General features: G+C 47.1%; 1 pseudogene; it reads right to left on the bottom strand.

Annotated features, from left to right (window-relative positions):
* Positions 1-4,482: 4,482 nt before the first annotated feature.
* Positions 4,483-5,757, bottom strand: LOC142567705 (uncharacterized; annotated as a pseudogene).
* Between the last annotated feature and the right edge of the window lie 6,058 nt (positions 5,758-11,815).

Raw genomic sequence — 11,815 nt, forward strand, 5'->3', positions numbered from 1 at the left:
TTATTCGCATGGCTCTTACAGAAGCATGTTTAGTCCAAATTTTTCCGTTTGGCTGCATAATCTCGAGGACGGGCTCCAAACTGCTCATTTTCTTTAGCCACGTAAGAACCATTACTGAAAATTTAATTAACGTAGCTTTGTTAATTACACAAACAACTTCTCAACTTACTCCGCATCTAGAGGTAACCAATCTCAACAGTCGAATGATAAAATTATGTTAACATTGTTCGTATCTTTTCAATAGTTTTGTTTCGTGCAGTTAAAAGCAGCCGGCATGTTGATGGTGCTGTAGACTTCTTATAAAGTAAGTGTGAAAGCTTGGACAGGTTATCTTGGCACAAATCAACTTCGTGAGCTTAAGCACATGGCCCAACCTTGCACGTCTGTCTTTACAACCGATTCTCATACATTATACAAGAAGCACCTCAGCGCTACGGTACATCCCACAAGGTGTGCGAGAACATTGTGCGCGCTCCCGATTAGGTTTCTGAGCGTTGGTGGCATCAGGCTCGGTTTCCTGGCATCATAAGGAGTAAAAACAGCTTCCTGGAGGAAAGCATGGGTACAATATTAACGCGACAGCGTTAAGGAGCTCCTGTCGCAGAAAAGCCGGTGTCGTCGGCGGCGTTGGCCGTGAGCGATAAATCCCAGCAGGCACTTCATGAATAAAAAACAACTTGCCAGATGGGCTGGGTGGGAATCGAACCAGGGTCTCCGGAGTGTGAGACGGAGACGTTACCACTGAGCCACGAGTATTTTTTTTCTTTATTGCCGGTCTTCGACGTACACGTACGGCATAAACAGATACACTTCATAATGGTAAAAGCAATGACCGTCTTGGGCCCTTGCGAACAGTTAAAAACACTTGATTACCGCTAGTTCATCCAATATATGCATCCATTCAGGTGGTTCTGTTCTCGTTTTATAAGCTTCACGCAGATATAGCACGCTTTCAATGAAATGCTCTCTCGCAGGATGAATAACAAGCCTCTCATGACGCTCATCCATTCTTGTTTTCCACAGGCTATGTAAACATATTGCCATAAACATGTCACATGGCATATCTGCGTTCTCAGTTGGCAAGAAGCGGATGCCGTACGGTGTTATCGGTAATTCCTTTTTCAACGTTCTTTGTAGGATGCCCCACAAGAACATTGCATCTGAACAATCAAGAAAGATATGCTCAATCGTCTCTGGTTGCTTGCATCTTGAGCAGTTTATAGACCACGGCACAAAGATTCCCCTTTCTCCTAGCCATGGCTTCACTGGGAGCGTTCCACTGTGTAAATGGAAGAAAAAGGTTTTTGCGGGTGACCGTATTGGCATCCGCTTCACTCGTTTGAGCACATTTCCTCCTCTGGATTCAACGCGGTACATTGAACGATAGACAGGCACAGGCAATGATACATCAAGTAAATCATTGTACAGTCTTTTCCGTTTAACAGATGCAAGGTAATTCAATGAAAAGCGCGTATGTAGGAAGTCCAAGGCCAATACGACTTCTCGCAGGAAGCCTCTGGGCCTAGGTCCTGTGCTGTAATCGGAGGACACAACGAATTGAGGCAACGCGTTGCTCAAACGTCTTTGAAGGACTGTGCACAAGAATGTATCCTTCTGATCTCGTAGGAACAAAAATATCGACACGACTTGTCTTAAAAAGAGATGAACCAACCCTAGGCCTCCACTTTTCACTGTTCTGAACAAATTAGTGCGACTAGAGCGCTCCCATACGGAACCCCAAATGAAGATGGCAAACTGCCGGTGTATCCTTTGTATGCTGACTCTTGATGCGCACAATGCTTGTAAAACATACCAAATTTTGGCCACTAAAAACACATTACACATTGTTGCTTTTGTGAATATTGATAGTTCTCTCCCACCCAGCCTTGCCGTTTTCGCCTTAATTTCTGCGACCTCTCCTTGCCAATAATCGTTAGTGTCCTGGTGGTGTTGCAGAGTTACCCCAAGGTACTTGGTAGGCGTATTCGTCCACTGCATTTTTTCAAAAAGTGAAGGCGTGTCTTCCCATTGTCCATACCATATCCCAATCGACTTGCCCCAATTAATCGCACTCCCCGTCATTTCACAATACTTTGTCACAACATTAACGGTATTGCTTACACTCTGCTTGTCATCACAAAAAACAGCGACGTCATCCACGTATGCTAACAATTTTACTTCACTGTAACCGACCCTAAAACCCCGGACATGGCTCTCTTTTATTATCCTTAGACACAGTGGCTCGAGATATAGGGCAAACAGTAGAGGCGATAAACCACATCCCTGTCTTACGGAAGACCTGACGGCAATGCTGGGAGAGAGCGTTCTATCAACGATTACCTTTGTGGAAACGCCTGCATAGCACATTCTGATCCCTTCTGTTAAGATTGTTCCAACATTCACGTGCTCCAAAACATTGAAAAGAATTGTGTGTGTCACTCTATCGAACGCTTTTTCTAGGTCCAATTATAACATGGCCACCCTACCAGAAAAGTCGTCACAATGCTCAAGTACTGTTCTTGCTACGTGTACGTTTGTAGTTATTGACCTCCCCTTAATGCCACAGGTTTGATGTGGCCCTATCAATCGTGTTATTATACTCTGTAGCCTTCTGCCCAAAACATTAGTGTATATCTTATAGTCTGAGTTTGTTAAGCTGATTGGTCGGTAGGCTCGCACGGATAGGAGTGATGAGGGATCGGTAGTTTTAGGTATCAGGACAATATGACTCTCGCGAAACGACGGTGGCAGTACCCGCTTTTCATAGGCTTCTGTGATAACGTAATAAAGAGCTGCAGCTATATCTGTTTTGAAAGCTTTATAGAATGATCCACTCAGTCCATCAGGTCCTGGCGTTTTCCCAGGGCTCAGGTCATCTATAGCCTGCTCTATTTCCTTGATGCTTATTGGCATTTCTAATCTATTTCGTTGTTCATCATCTAGACTTGGCAAAAGGTGCAAGAATTCATTTTCGAACCCCTGTTCGCATTGCGTTTCATGTCCTAAGAGTTCGGTGTAATATTCTACAAAGGCAAGTTGGATGGTTTTCTTATCACGTATTATTTCATTACGATATGTTATCGCATTTATCTCCTTTCGTGTGGCATAACTTTTTTCATCCGAAAACGAGCGCTTTGTAGGTTGTTCTCCGCACCATAGATGTTCTGCGCGTGCGCGAATGATTGCGCCCCGATATTTTTCCTTATCGACAAGTTCCAACTGTGCTTTCGTTCGCTTTATTTCTTTAGCGAAACAACCAGGACGGATGCTTTCCATGTTTAAATAAAAGTTGAGCTCACTTTGTAGTTGTATTTCCTTTCTTTTTTCTTCGTGGTGTAGAGCGCTGGACCTTTCTATGGCTATTAACTTTGTTTCTTGCTTAAAACACTTCCACCTTTCCATGCAGTCACTGTGAACACCCGATAACAGCTCTTGAATGCTATCTTGAATTTTTTTTATAAATATTTCGTCCTGCAGCAATTTTTCATTGAATTTCCAAAGACCCCAGTTGAAGCTTGACGGCTTCTTTGGACCAAGCGAAAAACGGACCAAACTGTGGTCGCTAAAATAAACATGTTTGACTTCATAATCACTGCACAATGGCAACGCTTCCCCAGAAACATAGATACGATCCAGTCTGGCATGGCTGTCCCCTTGAAAATGAGTGAACCGATATAGGCGACGGGTCGCCTATATCCTCTAAATTATGTTCTTCAACGAGTGCTGCCAAGAGGAGCGTACTGCCTTCGAGACGAGACAAATTACGGGCTCTGCCTTCCACTTTGCAGACACAGTTGAAATCTCCCATCATGACCATGGTTCTCTCACACTTCAAGTGACATTCCACGCTTTCAAAAAAAACCCTGCGCTCGGCTGTTCTATTCGGCGCGTAAACACAGATAGCGCGGAACTTGAGATTGCAAAACATAAAATCGCACAATATGATACGCCCGGAATCATCACTAAATACATTCTCCACATTTATACCAATATTATTGCGTAGAAAGAGCACACATCCCCCTGCTCTACCAACAGCATGAGAAATGCACACATAATATCTAGACATGAACGTTTGGACTAGGCGTTCGGTCCCTTCCTCAGTTTCTATCTTTGTCTCTTGTACAGCAATAATGTCCAGATTATTTTCGATAAACAGGCGATTAAGCTGGTACTGCTTCTTCATTGCCGTAAGTCCCCGCACGTTAATCGTGCCTACGCGTAAGGGTGTTTCAATGCGTATCGCCATTTCTACGGTGAAGAGATCAAGGTCGATAGATACCAATAAATTTGCAGCTCCCGTCAGTGACGAAGGATCACTCGCATTACCGTGGCGAGTCTGCGTTCAGCCTGCACTGTTGACTGGTCTTCCATCGGCAGATCAGAAGTAGCAGCAATCCCCCCCCTCCCGACCCCCCCCCCCCGGCACGGGCAAAAACACGCGAACGCACGACCTGTTAAGTCCGCTGCGTCGCCGCCGCCTTTCTGTCCGGCGGTATGGTTGGCGTTGGTCTAAAGGCTGGCCTCCGACCAGTTGCTGTCTTCACAGGTGGTTCGCCCGCACTCTGAGTGCTCGCATTCTGCTCTTCGCCGGTACTTTCTTCGTGCGTTCTTTGGCCGCTGCCGCTGCTTTGCTGGTTTCCGTAGTGTCCATTACGCTTGAATCATCCTCACTCGTTGCTACGGAGGGTTGCTTGCTTGTACTTGCGTCATTACTTGTTTCAGCGTCCTTAGCTGATGTAGTCTTGCCCGATGTCGGTGTGGCTTCACTCGCAACCTGCTCTACATCTCGTTTCGTAGAATTTGTGGCTGGGTCTTATTTTGAAAGTGGCGCCAGAGATGGTCTCGACGCACTGGCACTTTCCTCTGCGTCGACTTCGTCCATTAGGTGCTCGTTGACGACTTCCTCACTTCTCGATGGCCCCGCAACGTTTGCATACGTGCGCACGCACTGACTTTCTTCGTGGCCGAAGCGTTGACACACAGAGCAGCGTGGCACGCGGCACTCGCGCCTGATGTGCCCCGTACGGTTGCACCGAAGACACAGTGGAGCACGACCTGGCACGACCACTAGCGCCATTATGCCTGCCACTCGTAGCTGATGCGGTAGATCGTCAAGTGTCACGCCTGGCTTCAGCTTGAGGGTCACTGTACGCATAGACGACCCCTTGTCCGTGATGCCTGGTACACGCCATTGCTCTTTCTGGACGTCGTTGACTTTCCCGTATGGAGCAAACGCCGCTTGTACGTCTTCGTTGTGCACATTGTGCAGCAACCAGTGGAGTTTAACCCGGACATCCCGGTTGTGTGGATCCACAACCAACATCGTGGTTCCTTGACTTGAACTTCCGTATACTTCAGCATTTTCTTTGTCGCCTCTGCACTCTCGAACGTCACCGCCCAGACGTGGTTCATCTGGAAAGCCCCCAAGGCGACCACCTCGGGGAGCAATTTCAAATGAGCCAGCGTGTCGCGAAAATCTTCGACACGGAATGGTCTCGCTTTCACGTCGCCGTGAAGAAAAACTGTGTTTAAAACACACGAACCTGTAGGCAGTGGCGGCAAAACAACATGGTATTCCGGTTCAACGGACGCAGGCATCCTGTTTCCGCGGCTTGGCATAGCCGCAAACACCGCCCCTACGGAGCGCGACATTCGACGTCCGTACCGAACGGTAGCCGGAAGTAGAATCACTGAGCCACGAGTTCGATGCTTCAAAGCGGTACAAAAGCGCCTCTAGTGAACGCGGTGTTGCCTTAGAAACGAGCTGTTTCTAAGGCTCAGGCGTGCGTCGCTTGCTCAGGCGCACATTTCGTTGTCGCGCCGAACGCTGCGTTGCTCGACGCTCACCGCGTCCGATGCGGGGGCGCGTCGTCGCTGCGCCGTAGCCCATTGTCTTACACCCCTTGGCGGGTCGACGGGAACGCTGTCGCGTTCCACTCTTGAAGGCGAAGCTCAAGCGTCCTCCAATTTTTAAGGTGAGGGTTTCGCTGGATGTATTTTAGCTGTCTAATGATAAGATCTAAAGAAAAAAATTGGAGGACGCTTAAGCTTCGCCTGCAAGAGTGGAACGCGAGAGCGTTCCCGTGGACCCGCCAAGGGGTGTAAGACAATGGGCTACGGCGCAGCGACTACGCGCCCCGCATCGGACGCGGTGAGCGTCGAGCAACGCGGCGTTCGGCGCGACAACGAAATGTGCGCCTGAGCAAGCGACGCACGCCTGAGCCTTAGAAACAGCTAGTTTCTAAGGCAACACCGCGTTCACTAGAGGCGCTTTTGTACCGCTTTGAAGCATCGAACTCGTGGCTCAGTGGTCGAACTTCCGGACGCCGAAGCGAACGGTTGTGCGATGACAAGCTCCGTAGGGGCGGCTACAGCGGCTACTGCCAGCCGCGGCAACAGGAACTTTTCATCTGAAGAAGGCTACGAGTTGATTTTGCCGAATTTGCCAACAGGTCGTCTTGTTAATGTTGTTCACGGAGATGTTCAAGCGCGGCCCTACCGAGTCGAAGATTTTCGCGACGCGTCGTCTGGTTTGTCGCTGCTTCCTGAAGTGATCGCCTTAGGGGCGTATCGGATGAGCCACGTGTGGGCCGTAACTTTCAGTGGTCCCGAAGCCGTGAAGAAGTTACTCGCCGCGAGTGAATTGAAGGTCAAGGGCCGGCGCTGCGTCGTCATTGATCCTGGAAACCAAGATGTCAGGATGAAAGTGCACTGGCTGTTGCACAACGTTCCAGATGAAGACGTGCGGGTGGCCTTCCTTCCTTATGGAAAAGTGACAGAAATTAGCAGAGAGCGGTGGCGAGTACACGGAATCACTGACAAGGGGTCCACAACCAGGTTGGTGTCCATGCGTCTCAAGGCAGGCGTTAAGCTGGAAGATCTACCACACCAGCTGAACGTCGCAGGTGAACAAGCTTTGGTGGTCGTATCAGGCCGTCCGCCGATGTGCCTGCGCTGTCATGCAACGGGGCACATTCGCCGCGACTGCCGGGTTCCAAAATGCAGTGCCTGCCGTAGATTCGGACATGAAGAAGGTCAATGCCCTAAGACGTACGCCAGCGTCGCTGGGCCTACGAGTGGCGAGGATTCATCCGAACTTCTCATGGATGAAAACGACGCTGAAGAAGCTTCGAAGCCGTCAAAGGACACCACATTCCGCAAAATGGTAACGCTGGCAGCCAACAAACCCTTTTTGGAGGAAAGGCGTCAACCAGCAGAGCGCGAACGGGATACCAAAGACCAGGCCGTGGAAAAAGCCACCACATCGAAGGACGCCTGTCAACCTATCAGTGAGGATACAAAAGTGGAAGAAACCCAAGAGACCTGCATGGACGTCGTCGAAAGCCTCAGTGGACAGCCCACCAAGCGGCCATTGGAGGAGAGCGTCGAGGAAGCAGACAAAGGAGTTGAAGAGACAGAACCACCGCCGAAGGGACTCGGCATAAGACGGTCTTTATTGAAGCAGAGGCCGAATTTTTCCGCTGAGCGGCGGCCGGCGGGAAAACCTCCGTCTTGATGCCGACTCTCCACGCAGCGCAACCTTTTGGAGTCTTCGGGAAGACGTGGGGACTCTGAGCGAACTAATTTGCAAGTGTCATGAAGCCTTTCTGGTTAGAAGATGCCTATAGCGCACATTGTGCTGCATACGTGATGTGTCTACAAGGTTCATCTTCGCTGTAAGTGTTATACTATGCCAACTAATTTTTCAGATTGTAAAGGGGTACTGTAATGCGATCATTTTGCAGAATATATAAAAAGAAATGGCTTTAAAATCAGGCACAGCACTACGCATAGCGACGATAAATGTCAGAGGTCTGGCGTCTAGGAGACGACAGTACCAGCTTAGTCGCCTGCTGTTAGAAAATGAGCTGGATATCGTAGCAGTTCAAGAGACAAAGGTAGAAACGCAGGAACAAAGTGATCGCATGGTATCACCTTTTAGAAATCGGTACAATGTTGCCATAAGTCATGCAGTAGGTTTGTCAGCAGGTTGTGCTCTATTTGTTCGAAATTTTATTGAGATTGTAGAGGAATCTTTGAGTGTCAGTCACTGTGGTCGTTATATTGTTTGTGATTTCACCTTCGCAATGAAAAATTGGAGGGTGATTAACGTGTACGCACCAAACAAGGAACATGACCGGCGAGTGTTCTTTGAGGAAATGGAAAAACACCTGCTATGCGATAAGCTGGTCATATTACTGGGTGATTTCAACTGTGTTTGTGAACCAGAAGATAGAGTGAACAAACGACCTATTCGAGATAAAAGTGCAATATTTTTAAGCACAATAGTGGCTGAACACAACTTAGATGACGTGGGGTCTTTGTTTTCATGTAACTTCCCCCAGTTCACTCATTTTCAAGGAAATAGCCACGCTAGACTAGATAGAGCTTATATATCGACAGCTCTTGTACCTTTGTGCAGTAATTACACAGTCAATCATGTTTCTTTCAGCGACCACAGCTTAGTGTCTTTCTCGCTTGGAGCAGAAAAAAGAAAAAAGTACATTTAATTGGCAGCTCTGGAAACTTAATGACAACCTATTGGATGACAAACCTTTCGTAGATTACGCAATGGAAAACCTTAATGATTTCCTTGAAGATCACCAGAACATAATTGGCAGATGGGAGCGTTTCAAAGAAAAAATAAAGATTAAGGCGATAGAACGGGCTTCTGCACTTAAGCACAGTAAAATAAAACACGAAAAAGAACTGCAAGCCCAGTTAGACTTCTTGATCAGCCAAGAAAGTGTTACCCCCGGCCTGCGCAGTAAAGAAATTCGAGACGTCAAGCGACAACTTGAGCTCATCGATGACGAAAATTATAGAGGAGCAGTGATACGGGCTCGTACAGAGCATTTGTGGATGGGCGAAACGCCCACCAAACGCGCCCTTAGTGACGAAAAAAGATACGCGACCAAAACAGAAATCAAAGAAATAAGGTACCGAGGTGCAGTCACAGATAAGAAAAGTGATATAGAAGACGCTTTCGTAGAGCACTTTCGGAAATTGTTTGGTGAAAGGAAAGAAGTAAACAAGGGATTTGTAAACGCTTTTCTTCCACTTATGCCGCAACTAGATGAAAATGAAAATCAGTCCTAGAAGGCTCAATTACATTAAAGGAAATTGAAAAATCCATCGATGATTTAAACCCCGGAAAGTCGCCGGGTCCCGATGGACTGGGTTCAGCGTTTTATAAGAAATTTAAAACTCCTATAGCTAAGGCATTGCATTCGGTAATACAAGAGGCATATGACGTAGAAGAGCTTCCCCTTTCCTTCCTTCAATCACATATAATTCTCATTCCTAAAACGGACGACCGACTTAAGCAATTATTGGTAGGTCCTTACCGGCCAATTACCCTCTCTAACGTAGATTACAAGATATTCATGAAGGTCTTGGCAAGAAGATTACAAGGTCTTATTAAAGATATAGTCGGACCACACCAGACGTGCGGAATTAAAGGTAGGAGCATAACGACGAACCTTCATATCGCGAGAAATATTTTAGAGTGTTGTGATGTTTTTTCCAACCACGTGGCAATGCTCCAAATAGATCTGGAAAAAGCTTTTCACCTTGTCACGCACGAAATATTGTTTGCCATTATGGAATATGTAAATGTAGGGAAAATAATACTGGAAGGGGTAAAAATGTCGTACACTGGATGCTCTGCCTCAATTATAATTAACAAACAAGTCAGCAAAAGCATCCATGTCGTCTCTTCGGTGAAACAAGGGTGTCCTCTGTCGTCACTACTTTTTAGCATTTATTTAGAGCCATTTTGTTTAAAGATTATTCAAAATGAGGAAATAGGAGGCTTTCGTATTATGGCTTGTGAAGTCAAAATATTATCTTACGCCGACGACATAGCTGTTTTCTGTACCCATAGAGAAAGTGTAACAAATGCGATAAAAGATGCCACAGCTTTCTGTCAATACACAGGAAGCAGAATAAACTGGAATAAATGTCAGGGTTGCTGGCATGGTGAATGGGATAGTGTGCCAGTCACGTACGCCAACATTCAGTGGACGACTACTCCAAGTAAATACCTAGGCGTACCACTACACCATTACAAGGATACACAAGAATACTGGAAAGAACAGACAGACAAGGCTCGAGAGAAAACACAAAAATGGGGAGGACGAGACCTATCAATTTTTTCCCGTGCCACAGTGTGTAATATTTTTATTATTGCTCGAGTATGGTATGTTTTGCAAGCGTTGCACATGTCGCGCATGAGTATTCAACGACTGCATAGAGTGTTGGCTGTTTTCGCATGGAACTCATCATGGGAAAGGGTGAGCCGCACAAATTTGTTCCTTCCAGTGAGATCGGGAGGACTGGGTCTGATTCATTTGTTCGTGAGACAAATTGTCTCTAGGTTCGTATATTATCGCAACCAAAGAAATCCTTTTTTAAGAAGTGTTATGCAAGTGAGATTGGCGAACGCATTGCCAGATGTCATTGTGTCATCATGCGCCCATATGCAACGCAACGTCCGCGGATACATGCATGAAATTGTTGCGGCTGTCCACTTTCTAAAAGTAAGATTTTCAATGGAATATCTCAGCGAGGTCAAGAGAAAACGCCTGTAGAAAGACCTAATTGATGTGATGATGCCTGTTCCCTTGTATCGAAGGATGTACAATCCTGGGCCAGGCAGCAATGTGTTAAAAGGGGTTAAAAGTATGACTATCCGATCGTCAGTCAAAACTTTCTTTTTCATGCTCCATAGTGGCACACTTTCTACAATACCGTGGCTAAAGGAAAAAGGGTTGTTGGTACCATGGTCGGTAGACTGTGTAATATGCAAAAGGCCTGAAACAATCGAACACATGTTTCTCGATTGTCGCGATGCCGTATTCTTATGGGACATCTTGCAAAGAACCCTGAAAAAGGAACTGCCGCTTACACCCTACGGCATTCGATTTCTTCCCGTCGAAAGCGAAGGTGTGCCGTACGATATGCTAACGATTCTAGTAATGCACAGTGTTTGGAAAACCAGAATGTCAGTGCGTAATGCGGACGTCAACGCGAGGTCAGCCCGGGACAACTTCAACGAAAGCATCGCATATTTACGAGATGTGTACAAACAGAAGGAAGAAAAGCCAGATTGGTGTGTTTATCTGGACGAACTCCTGACCGTAAAGCGTTTTTTTACCCACTTATGCTAGCCAGACACAAGAAAGCATTTTTAATGTGACGTTATGATGTTGTTTTTTCACTGTATTGTGCCAAGTTGGCAATAAAGAAAAAAAAAATGGCTGTGGCTTAGCTAAGGTTAAGCCCAGGATGCGAAGCATACTAGCCTTTATTTTAGTTGTTGAACCACTGTTTAGCCTGGTGAACTGCTGTTGCTTGGCTATATTTGGTTCGGCTAGACGAAGAAACAACTCATGCATTACTCTGCTTCGCCTTCAAGAGTGGAACGTGACAGCGTTCCCGTCGACCCGCCAAGGGGTGTAAGACAATGGGCTACGGCGCAGCGACTACGCACCCCGCATTGGACGCGGTGAGCGTCGAGCAACGCAGCGTTCGGCGCGGCAACGAAATGTGCGCCTGAGCAAGCGACGCACGCCTGAGCCTTAGAAACAGCTCGTTTCTAAGGCAACACCGCATTCACTAGAGGCGCTTTTGTACCGCTTTGAAGCATCGTACTCGTGGCTCAGTGGTAGCGTCTCCGTCTCACACTCCGGAGACCCTGGTTCGATTCCCACCCAGCCCATCTTGCAAGAGTTGAGCCAAAGCCACCTAGAAACAAGCGCAGCTGCTTATATACCGCCGCGACGCCGCGAGCGACGGCGCGAGTTGGAGCCCC

Source organism: Dermacentor variabilis, unplaced genomic scaffold (genome assembly GCF_050947875.1).
Source record: "Dermacentor variabilis isolate Ectoservices unplaced genomic scaffold, ASM5094787v1 scaffold_14, whole genome shotgun sequence".
Taxonomy (NCBI): Eukaryota; Metazoa; Arthropoda; class Arachnida; order Ixodida; family Ixodidae; genus Dermacentor; species Dermacentor variabilis.